This window comes from Sturnira hondurensis, unplaced genomic scaffold, assembly GCF_014824575.4.
Source record: "Sturnira hondurensis isolate 20B ecotype Veracruz unplaced genomic scaffold, ASM1482457v3 Scaffold0016684, whole genome shotgun sequence".
Taxonomy (NCBI): domain Eukaryota; kingdom Metazoa; phylum Chordata; class Mammalia; order Chiroptera; family Phyllostomidae; genus Sturnira; species Sturnira hondurensis.
In genome coordinates, this window is record NW_028089315.1 from 3,747,484 (window position 1) to 3,761,613 (window position 14,130).

At 39.6% G+C, this 14,130-nt stretch overlaps 1 protein-coding gene across 2 annotated transcripts in view; it reads right to left on the reverse strand.

Annotated features, from left to right (window-relative positions):
• The window catches only part of PRKG1 (protein kinase cGMP-dependent 1), a 1,201,643-nt gene that overhangs the window by 993,949 nt on the left and 193,564 nt on the right, over nt 1–14,130 (reverse strand). The gene's annotated exons all lie outside the window — the stretch shown is intronic.

Consider the following 14,130-nt stretch of genomic DNA (forward strand, 5'->3'; position numbering starts at 1 on the left):
ACAATTTGGCAATCTCTGAATTACCACATTGCTTGTAACTAGTATCGCATGTCTTGAACTAATTAAACAATGTCCCATATTATTCTTTCATCATCTACATATATAGGAACTCCATATGCACAAACTCTAATCAACTGATTTTTCTCCCAGTCCTGATGTGAAAATTCTGTCATTCACTTCTTTAGCAGAGAAATCAATAAAACATGGTAGTTCTCCTAATCCACAAAGGACAGATTCCAAGACCCTCAGTGGATGCCTGAAGTTGCAGACAGTACCAAAGACCATAGTTTTTGTCTATATACATATGATAAAGTTTAATTTATAAAGTACAATAAAAGATAAATGGCAATAATAATAACACAGAACAGCTGTAATAACATACTGTAATCAAAGCTGTATGAACGTGTCACTCGTTTCAGGAGTCCCTTGTTGTAGCCTTTGTACAGGCTCCATGCTTTCCGTTGCACCACGCTGCCCTTAACCGGAACACGGTTTCCATTCATTCCCTTCTGCCCACAGACATAATGCTTTTTCCATCTCAGCTAAGCACATATCACACACTGTGGCTGTAACTTTTGCAGTGTGAAGTGCAACAGTAAAACCAGCAGAGATTTCTTTACTTTTTTTTTTCACAATTTCAGGGATAGAAGATTTGTTTTGATCTTCTAGGTTATAGCAACCTCAGCATATGACTTCTTTTCTTCCCCCATTGAGAACTTTCTCCTTTTCACTTGGAACAGAAAACGTACTTTACAGTTTCTCTTCAGCATATTCGGATGCCGTAGCTCTCGCTCTGTGGGTTAGCTGAACACAAGCACTGAGAGAGCGCAACACTCCATCCGGCACTCAGATGGCTGCCGGGGGACAAAGGCCTGGAGAGGCTGGGCAACGGGGGTGATTGGTGTCCCTCTGGAGTGGGACAGCGCAAGATTTTGTCATGCTACGCTGAATGGCACACAATTTAAAACTTGTAAAGTGTTTATTTCTGGAAATTTCTATTTAACTGGATCAAGTCTCACCACAGGTAAGTGAAACTGTGGAAAGCAAAACTGTGGATAAGGGAGACTGTATATTTCAATTCTTATTTACCAAGATAATAAAAACTTTGCGAAGTGGGAAAGACAATGAAAATTGAATTTTGTTCTAGTGGAATTTCAAATTCGTTCAACAAGACTTGAGTTCCTACTACGTGAAAGACAATGAGTTGATTAGACCACATGAATAAGATCCAGTCACTTTCGAAGCTTGCAACGGTTGGGAGGCTTGGGGGACCACAGACAAATGTGGCTGGTATTTGGGAGAAAACAAAGTTGCACACCTTTCGGAGCAGTCTGGGTGCCTGATGGCAACTGGGTACATTCCGGCAGATCTCTGGGATGACTATGTGAAAACCAAGTCCATGCCTCTGAGAAGAAAAGCCAGGTAAAGACAAATGTTATCCGCTGAAAGATGTCCTGAGGGCCCAGAGCCAATACAGGAGGTGATGCTGGGGATGAGCCCACTTTCTTTCTTTTCATTCCACTCACCCTGGTGAGTAATTAAAGATTTTGTGAATAAGAACTGCCCTGGGCATTCTTCACAATAAGAACTGGCACCTCTGCATTCTTCTTTCAAGGGAAAAGGAAACTGAAACACTAAGAAGGGAAATAGCTGAGAACTAATCAAGATAATTCTTTCCATTTTGAGAAAACTGGCAGCCTTGAGAATATTATGAGGCCCGGAATAGATATTAATGACCTAGAACATAATCACTTCTGCCCGGTCACTGTGTCTTTGCCAATTTCCACACTCTGACTTGCAGGGTTCAGACTCTAGCAACTAAAATCAGAATGGTTTAACTTACAAAACAGAGAATATGTAACAGCAACTTCTTCATATGACCGCTCAGAAATACTCAATAATAAGTATGACTCCAAACTTCTAAACCATAACTGTTTTAAGAAAATAACTAATTCAGCCCTGGCTGGTGTAGCTCAGTGGATTGAGCACGGGCCTGCGAACCAGAGGATCTCAGTTCGATTCCCAGTCAGGGCACATGCCTGGGTTGCAGGCCAGTTCCCAGCAGGGGACACACGATACATTGTGTGTCCTCGGCAGAGGCAACCATACATTGATATTTCTCTCCCTCTCTCCTTCCCTTCCCCTCTAAAAAGATAAATAAATAAAAAATATTTAAAAAAAAAGAAAATAACTAATTCAGTTCATATTTTCTAGTGAGAAAAGTGAGATTTCTCATATCCAGGGCAAAATGCATATATATATATATATATAGTCTCTCTCCATCATGTGAACAGACGTGCTAGCACTTGGTTTCCAATTTCATTTATTTTGTAAAAAAAGGATCATTTCCCTGTCTCAATCAGTGCAGTCCTGCCAAAAAAAGACACAATTGAATTTGAGTTTCAGCTTAGAAAAAGCTGCTGTCAATTTAAGAAACTATTTTCAGAGTCAAAAAACAAAAGTGCCACAAAAATCAAGGCAAAGGTCAGTCCATTTCTTTAAATCCTCACCAAAAAGTATGTTTGTTGGTGTTAGAGAGAGAGAGGAGAGCAGAGAGAGAGAACAAAACATCAGTGTGAAAGAGAAACGCAGATGGGTCGCCTCCTTTATGGACCCTGACCAGGGCTCTCACCCACAGCCTTCTGGAGCATGAGACGATGCTCCAACCGAAGGAGCCACCCAGCCAGGGCAAAGGTCTGCCCATACTTCTGGCTGCGTCTAAAGAAAAACTGGACACAGACTCAAGCTCTATGCTTGTCCCTACTTTCGACTGTAGGGTGGCTGACAGTTCTGTGCAGCTCAACGAGCTAAACTTTGGGAGTATATTTTTGGCATTAAAACCAGTCTTTTGTTTTAATCCTGACCTGAGAAAACTTAAAACTTTTGTGGCTCCATCTTTGGTAATGGGCACATTCCTGACAGGCTAGTTACTTATCATAATAATGGTATGTTTAAAAACAGAATCACAAAGTACGCATGTGAGCCAGTAAAATTAAAATCAGAAGATAGACCATTGAAAAGCTAAAATAAGACTATTTTCCCAGCTGTGTGTTTAAGTTGAAGACACTTTAAATGAAAACTACCAACATAATTCCATGTCTGGAAGACAACTTATCCTCACATCAACAAATATTTGTCAGTCCCCTACTTGGGGTTTGTACAGTACAGTGAGTGCTGTGCAGGATACAGAAACAACTTGAAATTCTAAGTTAATGTGCAAGAAAAATGTGCAAAGAACAACCATCATACAATAGAGAATATGAAAAGTCAGGTGAAATGAAGGAAAAAAGTGTCATGGAAGCATAGGAGAGAATGAAATGACTGGTTGCTAGAATAGGGAAAGACTTGAGAGAGGAGATGACATGTGAGTTAGACCTGAAGGTAGGTAGGATTGGAGGGTAGGTGAGAGGATATGTGATGTAGGATAGGCAAACCCATCAGCAAGTAAGGATATAGACCAGGCTTGGAAATGGCAAACCCATCGGCATGGAAAAGAACAGAGGGTGCTTAGAACCGTGCTCTTGTTGTGGGCTGCTCTGCCTGGTTCTAGTACAATTGTACTACCTCCTGTGGCTAAGGACCTCTGGAATGCCAGCCGCAGGAGACAAAGCTTGTCTCTGGTAGCAAATGCTGCCTCAGTTTCCTCCCTGCCCCCAAGGCATGGTCAGAAGTCCTTGACAAGACCCCTAAGAGAAGGGGCAACCTAGGCCAGACACGACCACTTGGGAGGCCTTCATGGAAGGACTCGGAGGGGCTGCAACAAAGAGCAATGGACTCTTGCTCCCCAGCTTTGAGATAGTCCGAGTCCCCATGTCTTCTGGGAGAAGTGCTTCCTGGCTCCAATCCCCTTAAGCCTGAATACCTGATGGGGAGAGGTGCAGCTCCTTGCCTTGCTAGAGTGTGTCCTGGGGAAAAATCTGGCATCACAAAGACTTGCTGATAAACCTGTGAAATCTGCTCTGCTAAGAGTGCTTTCATTCATATGTGAAGAGTTCAAGCAGGAAACCCTAAAACTCTGTTCCTGACAGACTCTGACTCATACTAAGCCCTCAGATTTCTTTGAAATGTTATCTACTGTTTGATCCTTGCCACCCTGTATTCCTGTGTATTACAACCCAATAAAGGCCCTTGGAGGAAGGGCCTCAAGGCCTTTTGCCCCTAAGAAACTGGCCACCTCTGCTCCCCAAGCAGATCACACCATGTCTCAGTCATGGTTACTCTCCTCCGTGGCACACAGGGGGACTTGCGAGGAAAGTCACCTGCACAGGCTCTTGGTTGGAACCTTGGGACAGACAGTGCAACTCAATGTTCACATGGGCTCATGGACCAAACTGAAGAAGAGTCAGGCTCACAGCTCACTCACATCTCAGCATTGCCCAAGGACAATGGACAGTCTCTTGGGAGTGTTGGTCCATAAGTATAATATTTTAAATCCCTTGGGGTCCTGTGAAAATGCCCTATATGCAAATGCCCAGAAAAGTGACTTCCTGTCTTGACTCATTTGCCAACTTATTCCTCTGTCTACAGACTTTTCATCTATAAAGTGACAGTAATCATAATGGTCATCTAGTTTACCTATAGTAGGTAGTTAGGAGACTACAGAGACACTCTAAGTATAAAACGATTCTGTTGAAAACGACCTGACCGGAAGTAGAAGACAAGTAAGCTATTGCACTCAGAAAACGATTATGGAGCATCAAAATCCTTTTCTAAAGAACAGGAGGAAAATTTGGACCCAAGAATGTACACATACACACACACACACACACACACATATACACACTTGAAACTGCTCAAACAATCTGAACAAGATGTTCTAACAGAAAAAAAAAATATCGAAGAGCTGGTTACTATCTTCCTATCATTTTCAGGAAGTTCAAAAAAAGTAAAAATAAAAGATGCAACAACAGTTTTTCCATGGGCTAAGCCAGCTGCTACTACCTCAACAGGACACTGTTGTGGAAATACCAGTAATAGAATCCAGAGGCCTATCAGAAATAATATAATGCCTTATGAAGAGGATTCCAAATTAATCATCCATCTTAAATGAAATAAATATCCATGCAAACCCAGAACACATGTAGAACAAAATAGTTTATAATAACAAGAAAGCTCACAATATACCTCTTCCTTTTTTTCTTATTGCAGAAAGCAAAGGGGAGGAAAGAATATCACTTATATCACCCAAGACAAAACTTCATCCATTCATCCATATGACTGCTTTAACAAACAGTCACTATGTGCCCAGACAGATGCTGGGGAAATGCAATATAAAAAAACAGTTTTTGCTCTTGAGGAGGTAAGGCCAGTAAGAATAAAATCTACCAACCTTCATTTTGTAAGTCTAAGGAAAAACTATTCCTAATATTGCAATTGTCTCTTAGAACAACCCTTTGGAGAAAGTATGTTTTACAGATTTGAAAACTGACACCCACAAAGTTTGAGCAATTTGTCTAAGTAGGCAAAACAAGTTGTTGATGGAGCCAGGATTCAAACCCAGGTCTTCTGTCCCCAAACCTTTCCTCAAGGACAAATGGGTAAGGTCTTTCTTTAGCGTCACTACATAAACTGCTGAGCTGTTTCTGTTTCACAGAAAATTCCATTTGCCCATCTCATTTCCTCTTGGCTTGTAGTCACAAAACAGTCTGCGTGGAGTCCTGTCATAAATCATCATAGGTCTAGTAACATAGCATTAAATTACAGGCAGTAAGAAGTACTCCAAATTCAAGGAACGATGCAAACACCATCGTACAAGAAGCATTTGCTTACCTCCCTCAGCCCATGACAGACGCAGCTGACAAAACTTCGATAACATTTTCAACCTCATTTGAATAAAAATAACATTGAGATGTCATTCCTCCTACCAACAAATTGGCACAGGTTTTTAAAAAAGGAATAAAACTCAGCGTTGGTATTTATAACAGATTTTCTTTAATGTGCATAATTTGGAAGGCAACAATTCCACTTCTGGGAAGGTATTAAGAAGTCACCATTTAGACAGACCTATAAGCTTTGAGTCACTCACTGTTCTTCCTCTCTCTCCCTTGCTCTATATATTCAATTACTTGCTAAGTCCTGTCACTTCTACTCCCAAAATTTCTCTCCAGTCTATTTCTCACCCCATTGTCACTGTGGAACATCATTTTTTCTCATTTGACTATTAGCCTTATTACCGGTCTCTTCAATTCCTATTTTCCACCACTTACACTTATTCCACATAATCATCCAGATATATGTTAACAACTACAGTTCTAACACACTCACTGTGATGTTCAAAAATACTCGATAGTTTTCTAATTGCCTTTCAGAGTAAGAATGAACACCTTTTCCTAACTTCCTAGGCACATTAGAACATGGCCTTATCATGACTTTCCACTTATTCCCCAGACAAATGGACAAATGCAATTCCTAAACAAACCTTAAGTTTTCTTCCTTCAAGGGTTTTACATTGCCTACATAACCTATCTAAAGAATGTCTTCCAATTCCCACAGCACTATTCTTATATCTCCTTTAAGTCATATTATGCTGTAGCTTAAGTTATTTGTAAATTCACTCTACTCTTATACTAAACTGTGCATTCCCTGAAAATACCCTGCGACTTGTTTTTCTCTGTATCTGTCTTCAGTGGGATTTCCTTGAGGCAGAGACTGAGACAGGGATTCTTGGAAGAAATAGGAGGTCTGTCCAGAAAAAGTCTGGCCATTGTTAATATAATGAGAAGGATTTACGTGACATCAGTATAACCTGGCAGCCAAGAAGAGTGGACCGGAATGCACATGCATGAACAATGACAACTGTACTAGTCAGTGGAGGTGGTAGACACCATTGAGTGGCACGTGTACTGTGTGGCCGTCACATTCAAAATGACTGGGTGAGTACAGCAACAAATCTACACCAAATTTTGTGTTGAGCCTGAATATCCCTCCTTGGAAACTGAGGCCACAGCTATGGGCAAGTGGTGATTGGCAGCTTCATCACGACAACACTTGCCCATTCACGCATCACATCTCATACAGAGATTTTTTGGCAAAATATCAAATCACCCAGGTGATTCAGTACCCCTGCAGCCCAGATTTGGCACCCTGAGACTCCTGGTTTCTCCTAATACTAAAATCACCTTTGAAAAGGAGGAGATTTCAGACTATTCATGAGATTCAGTAAAATGCAACAGGGCAGTCAATGGCGATTGGGAGAACTGTGTGAGGTTCCAAGGTGCCTAATTTGAAGGGGACTGAGACATCACTGTCCTACGTACAATGTTTCTTGTATCTTGTATCTTCTTCAATAAACATCTCTATTTTCATACTGCGTGGCTGGATACCTACTGGACAGTCCTGAAGCAGTGTCCCCAGGGGAATGTAGGGGCTGTGAGGAAAGCAAGATAAATATTGGAGGGGCTAGGCCAAGATGCTGTTTGACCACACATGTAGTTTCAGCTCCATCCCATGGGAGCTCTGAAACAGAGAATGCGCCACAGACTTGTTGCATAGGCAGTGAGAAAGCTGGGGCTGTTATACACTGCATCCGTCACCATTGGCCACAGGCCACCTTTGGAGGGGTTTTAACTTCCCAGGCCTTTCTGGACTAGGGACCTTTTATAAGCCACAGGCAACACTTTGAAGAAGAACAAAAGTGTAAAACATTAACAACTAACATGCACAACAGCTGAGAGATAGGTGTATCCATCCAGTAAAAGTATGGAGAGTACACATACATCACCTGCTACAGAATCCCCAGTTACCCTCTAGTAGCTCAGAGCCAATAGTAGATGCTCATTAAGTAGCCATTGAAAAGAAGTTATACTTTATTCTTCTGTTTGAAGTACATGAGTATAGTCTTAAAAAGAGCCACTTGGTCGTTTACTATGTTAAGGCTGCTATCTCAAAGTACCACATACTGGGTGGCTTGTAAACAATAGAAATTTATTTCAAACAGATCTGGATGCTGGAAGTCAGAGTAAGATGCCAAGCATGTTTGATTTCTGAGAGGGCCTTTTTTGGGGGTTGCCAATACCTTAGTTCTTGTTATATTATCTCATGGCGAAAAGCAGGAAGCTAGCTCTCTGGCTTCTACTTACAAGGGCACTGTCCTCATTTATGAGGTCTCCAGCCTCATGGCATAATCACCTCCCAAACGCCCCACCCCCAACCACCAACACTATGGGGATTAGATTTCAGTGTAAGAATTGGGACACACAGTTAGTCCACAGCACTTACCCTTTCCCAGGTAAATGAACAAGCAATCAGAAAAAAAAGTACATGGGGTTGTTATATTGCAGTTATCTGGTTTAAAATAAAATTTTGATCATAGAATCAGAAATAGACTGCTAGCAGTAAGAGGGAAAGAGGAAGGTGGGGACTGACTTGCAGAAGGTGAAGAGATTAGTCAAAGAATATACATATAGGACCCATGGACTTGGACAATGGTGTGACGATTAACTACGGAAGTCGGGGGTCAGGCTGAGTGGAGAGGGAGAAGGTGGGACTTGGGACAACTGTAATAGCATTAAAAAGAGAACACTGATAAAAATAAAATAAATAAAATAAATTTTTGTAGTCACTAGTAAGTTTAAGCTAGTACATTTAATTTAAAATTGATTCATACCCATGAAAAATTTAACAGTTTGTCATTCTTAGAGATTTAAGATGAACATTAATGAAAACATTGAGGGCAATTTTTGATGAAAGTGATTATTTTCACTCTTAAGAACAGAATGTCTACTAGTGACCCCATTAAGCTGCTGATTATAGCAATAAATATTTTCAGAAGGAGCCAAATCTTTCTCTGTAAGCCCCAAGAGAGTCTCTTGGCTGCAGTCAGTCATCTTCCAAGACGAGATCATCTTCCAAGATGAGATCTTCTTCGGATCAGTGAGTAATAAATGAAAAGTGATGCATCAGTAGGTAGCATCATTCCACCCTCACGATGAACTCAACTACCCTGCTCAAAATCATGGCTGCTGACTTGTAAATGTTTCTTCTTTAGTGGCCAGGAAATCACGTGTTTTATAAACAAAATAATAGAAATGTGAAATGAGGGCAAGGGCTCTCAACGCTCTTGTCTTCGTCTTCTCCTTCACAACAGCTTTGAGAAGACTCCATGAAACACGTTGAAACTCAATATTCATCCAAGAAATGCTATAGCACTCTACCTCCCAAACCTACTTCTTGAACTTCTCCTTCTTATTCATTACTGCTGTCAAAGAGCCCTGTATTTCATTTCAACCTGGCTATCCTAGAAAACATATACAAAGGGTAAGTGGCCTTTAAATAATTTGCTCTGAGTATATTACTGAATATATTTCTACACCTCAGTCCTATGGGTTCTATTAAACCCCATTACAAACACAATTTCCCAAAACAGACCATCACATATTTTATCTCCTTTTTGAAACATTCCTTTCTTGCTTTCTTGAAATCTATTCATGTATGCCTGCCTCAATCTCCAACACAGTTAATACTATTCACTCCACAGGTGTTTGTAATGATTTTTTATGAGTAAATAACCTTGCTAGGTATTATAGAATTCAAAGCTATCATCAGAGATGGTCTTTGTTCTCAAAGAACTTACCACCTAATTGAGAAAATGCATATAAATAATCACAACATACACACCGAAATCAAAATATAGCTTGAGTACTTTGAGAAAGAAGGGTTATTACCTTATACTACTACCTTAGTATATATCACGCTTATTATAAAATGCCAATTTCTATTTCACTGCAATTCATATGTTAGGGAACAATTTAAACATGAAGCAAATTTCACATTTGCTCTGTACAACTCTGCAGAAAACTGCACCCAGCTGAACTGAGCTTTGGAAGAGCACAAAAACCACACATATGCACATCCCTTAAAATTTACCAGTCACCTTGGTAACTTACCAGTCACCTGTGGATAGGTTAGGAATCACACCTACTCACATCTAGAATTTAATTTTTCTGTCTAATTCCACAATAATTCATAAGCTGAAATATTCCTGGCACCCACTTCCAGTAGCAAACTTCAGGTCTTTATCAAGGTAAAGTACCAAATTATCATAGCATCTCTGCATTGATTGACCAATTAACATGCAAAAAAAGGTATACTACCATTTTTACTCATTTCTATCTAACTGAAGGTTTGGAATGTTGTGTTCCTAACTCCATTTGTCCCGTAGCTCTGTCATTGTTTTTGTGAAATTTATATAATGTAGGGATTTTTAGAAATGCATATGTAGAGTTAACAGAATTGACTGCATGTGTTCACATTATTTGAAAAGTATGTAAAACATAACTAAATGTAAATTATATAGCCTCCATACATACATATTATATATGTATGTATCTTCTTCTCCCTAGGCCCCCCCCATTAGTTTTCAACATGGTTTATACAACTAACACTTTGGGGGGATAAAGAATGGTTCTAACCTCCTGAAGAGACAACAGCACTAATTACTGACCTTGACCTACCACAGGCCAATGTATGGTCTCTCCTTCACAATAACAGTGGCAAGGATTGTTCTCTTCTCTTTCCTTGACCTTGCTTTTCAGATACACAATAGAGAATTTAGAGTTTGTAAAACTGCAGCACGGTTTGAGTTGTAATTCCACTACATTGATGTCAACCTTAAAATGAACTTATTTGAGCCCTAATTTATCCTTCAAAACAGCATGGTTTGTCTCTTATTTAGGAATTATTGAGTAATAAAAAGAAAAGAAAATACATCGCCCATCCTTGCTTTTAAAGAGTGTAAACAAAGAAAGCCAAAAATAGCCAACCTTGTTTCTGAAGTTGTCAGAATGTGGCACTTGTAACTATAGGAACAAAGCCGGTAATTATTCATCTTTAATTCATTTGACTAAACAGCCAAAGAAGTGGAAAACTGAAAACTAATGTTTGAAGTGAAGTAAGGAGACAGTTTAAATGCTAGTAACACTGACCTGCCGCAGGGATGAATGTGTGCAATTCAAAGACACTGAGCGGTAGAACAGCGATAACTCACACAAGTATCAGCTGGTGAAGATGTCCTCACCAGTGGCTCCGAAACCCAAGAAACAAGGTTAGATCTATCTGAATTAAGAGTTTTTTTTTAATACAGTACCTTTGTTTTCCAAGTGTCTCTATCAATTTCTAAAGCCCAAGGTGAAGACTGTGTGTTTCTGAATGGGCAAACACACACGGAGTTGGTTTGGACACACATACATGAAACTACTAAAACATGACACTTACTCTGAGCAAAGACACATTTTCACATTCTGCGTAACCCACAGAGAGAGGCAGACGGACCCAGGACTTCTGAAATCTCTTCTACCAAAAAGAAAACACATCATGGCTAAAATGAAAGATTAGAAGTTTTATTATTCAAGAGAAGACCAAAACTCTCTAAAAGTCTGGACACAGAAACTTGATTATCTATTTCCTGATACCAAATATCAACCTTTTATTGTGCTACCCAAATGCACTACAATTTATAGAGTATTAGATATGATTTCTTAAATAAAATCTCACATACATTATCACCAAAGAATAAAAAGAGTACCCCTGTTATGATGTGACTATGTCATAATGATACACTTAAATATAGACAAATAATTATTTTAAATTAACTTAATTTGATTTTTATATTTGAGTTAAAAGTGCACAGATATTTTTCATTTATTTGTTTATTTATGTTTCCGAATACTTTATTGTATTTCTTCCATTACCAATTAGTTCCCTTACACCTCCCACCCCCCTGCAATCTCCACTCTCGTTGTCTACAGAGAGGGGAATCCTTCTGCACTGTTGGTGGGAACGCAGACTGTGCAGCTACTGTGGACAGCACCATGGAGATACCTCAAAAAATTAAAAATGGGTCTGCCTTTTGACCTAACTATCCTACTTCTAGGAATACATCTGAAGGAACCCAAAACATGAATTTCAAAGAACAGAAGCATCCCTATGTTCATTGCAGTGTTATTTACAATCACCAAGATATGGAAGCAGCCCAAGTGTCCATCATTAGATGAGTGGATAGAACTATAGAATATTTACACAATGGAATACTACTCAGCCATAAAAATGAAGAAAAGTCTGCATCAAACAAAAGCATGGATGGAACTGGAGGACATTATGTTGAGTAAAATAAGCCAGTCAAAGAAAGACAAACATCAAATGATTTCACTCATATGTGGAATCTAATGAATGAACTGATCTAAAAAGCTAAATGAGACAGACCTATAGATAGAGGGCAGACTGACCCTTCTGGTGGGGGAGAGGGCAGGGGTTAGGGTATAGTGGGACTGACCCAAAAAATAGAAAGATAATATCAAAGTAGTGAATTTGAATTGAGTGTAAAGGTTCTACTTTAATACTAACAAGGATAAGTAGAAAGCACACTGTTTTTTGTTCTGAATGATTCACAAGGACAACACACCTGACCAGCCCCAGCAGGAATCTGAGAGAACCTTTTGGCTTTGACTTCCCTTTGGAATACCTGCCAGTTTATGTCCTCCCTCTCTCCCAGTCTGTCTCATGACTGAATGCAAAACTGTGCAGTTTGGCTGACTGGACTTAGGGGTTGAGCAGCGGTGTGGGTGGGTGGATAAAACAGAGTGAGATTAATGCAAACTGAGAATCACAGCCTCTCTCCCCTTGCGATGTGATCTCTGGGGAATAGCCACAGAGAAGCTGGGTTTGGGGAGAAGAATAGAATAGTCAGAGGTTTGATTTAGGAAGTTAGTTTTTCACACCAAAGTACAGTCCCCTTAACTTATGAGCATCTAACTTAAAAACCAACATTGCCCATAGAAAACTCAGAACTCCTGCCAAGGCCGTATCTGAAAAGCACTGAGGTTTCACATGTAGAAAACCGATGGTTTCAAAGCAGAGATGACAAAATGAAAATAAAGCGACACTTCACCTAACATCCCGGGGGAGTCCCTAGTGAGTAATTTAATGCTTGTCAGGATCTGACCCTGTCCCAGTTTTTCCTCACCTTCAATCACTCTCTAATATAAATTTTGTGTTAGTGGTTCTTAAATTATATCATATATATCACCTGAGACTCAATGCTTATTAAAAAGGCCAGGATCCCTCAACCCTACCCTACCCTGGCTCAGTGGGTGTAGGGTGAGACCCAGATACTTACATATGTAACACTACCTCCAGGTGACTCTGATGCATGTGGCTTCTGAGCCACACTGACAAAAGTACCCGATGCTTAAGGTACATTCCCAAAATTGTCATGCTCTCTTTTTTGTCTCCTGACGTCCTTCTCTACCATTTCTGTCATCCAACTAATAATCACTGGGCACGAGTCTAGGTTAACTTCCACATGTCTCTGAAACCCAACTTCAGCATGAAGTTCCCTGGTAAGGACTTAATGATCCTTACAGGGTAACCAACAGCTAAGTTAGATGTCCTTTTGCTCACCAGGAACTCTGGATTTAGTATTATTCTAGCATTAAATAGCTGTATGACAATGGCTGGTACACTTAATTTCTTCCCCTAAACTACAGGCCTATTACAAAACAGATGTTTCAACAAATACTTGATAAATAAACAAGACAGAGTAAAATAATGAACCGACTTCAAAAGCAGACTTTCTGATATGAATAGCTTAGTCTAAGTGATGCTATTAGCGTCATCTCCCCAAATCCTCCTGCTTCTAAGAAATCCCCTTTCACGGGATACTGAAATTTTTACTGTATCGTATTGACTGATAATCCATTAAATTAGAAGTAATTTAAGTTAATAAAAATTTTCCTTTTAAGATGAAAATCTCTCTACAAAGTAAAATATTTAACAGGCTTTTTACTGCAATATAGAACGTTCTAATCAGATTGCTTTCCCCCAGGCTCCCTTTCCTAATTCCCCTGCAACATTTCTAATTTAGGGGAGCAGGTTATTACATCTTGAGATATTTTAAAATAAAATTTTAAGTAAACGTCCTGACTACATTATTTTTATTGAGATTTATTTTTCCAAAGTAGTCACATATATGAATCAAAACATCTTGCGACGAGGCCTAGAATTTCAAAGTTGCAAAGAAACTCATCTCAACCCATTCTTGTTTACAGAAAAGAAAAACAAGTGCAGAAAGATTGAGGACATTAACAAAGGTTGTGCAGTCCTCCCTTTTTCATTAAGTATTTTGGACTCTACCTC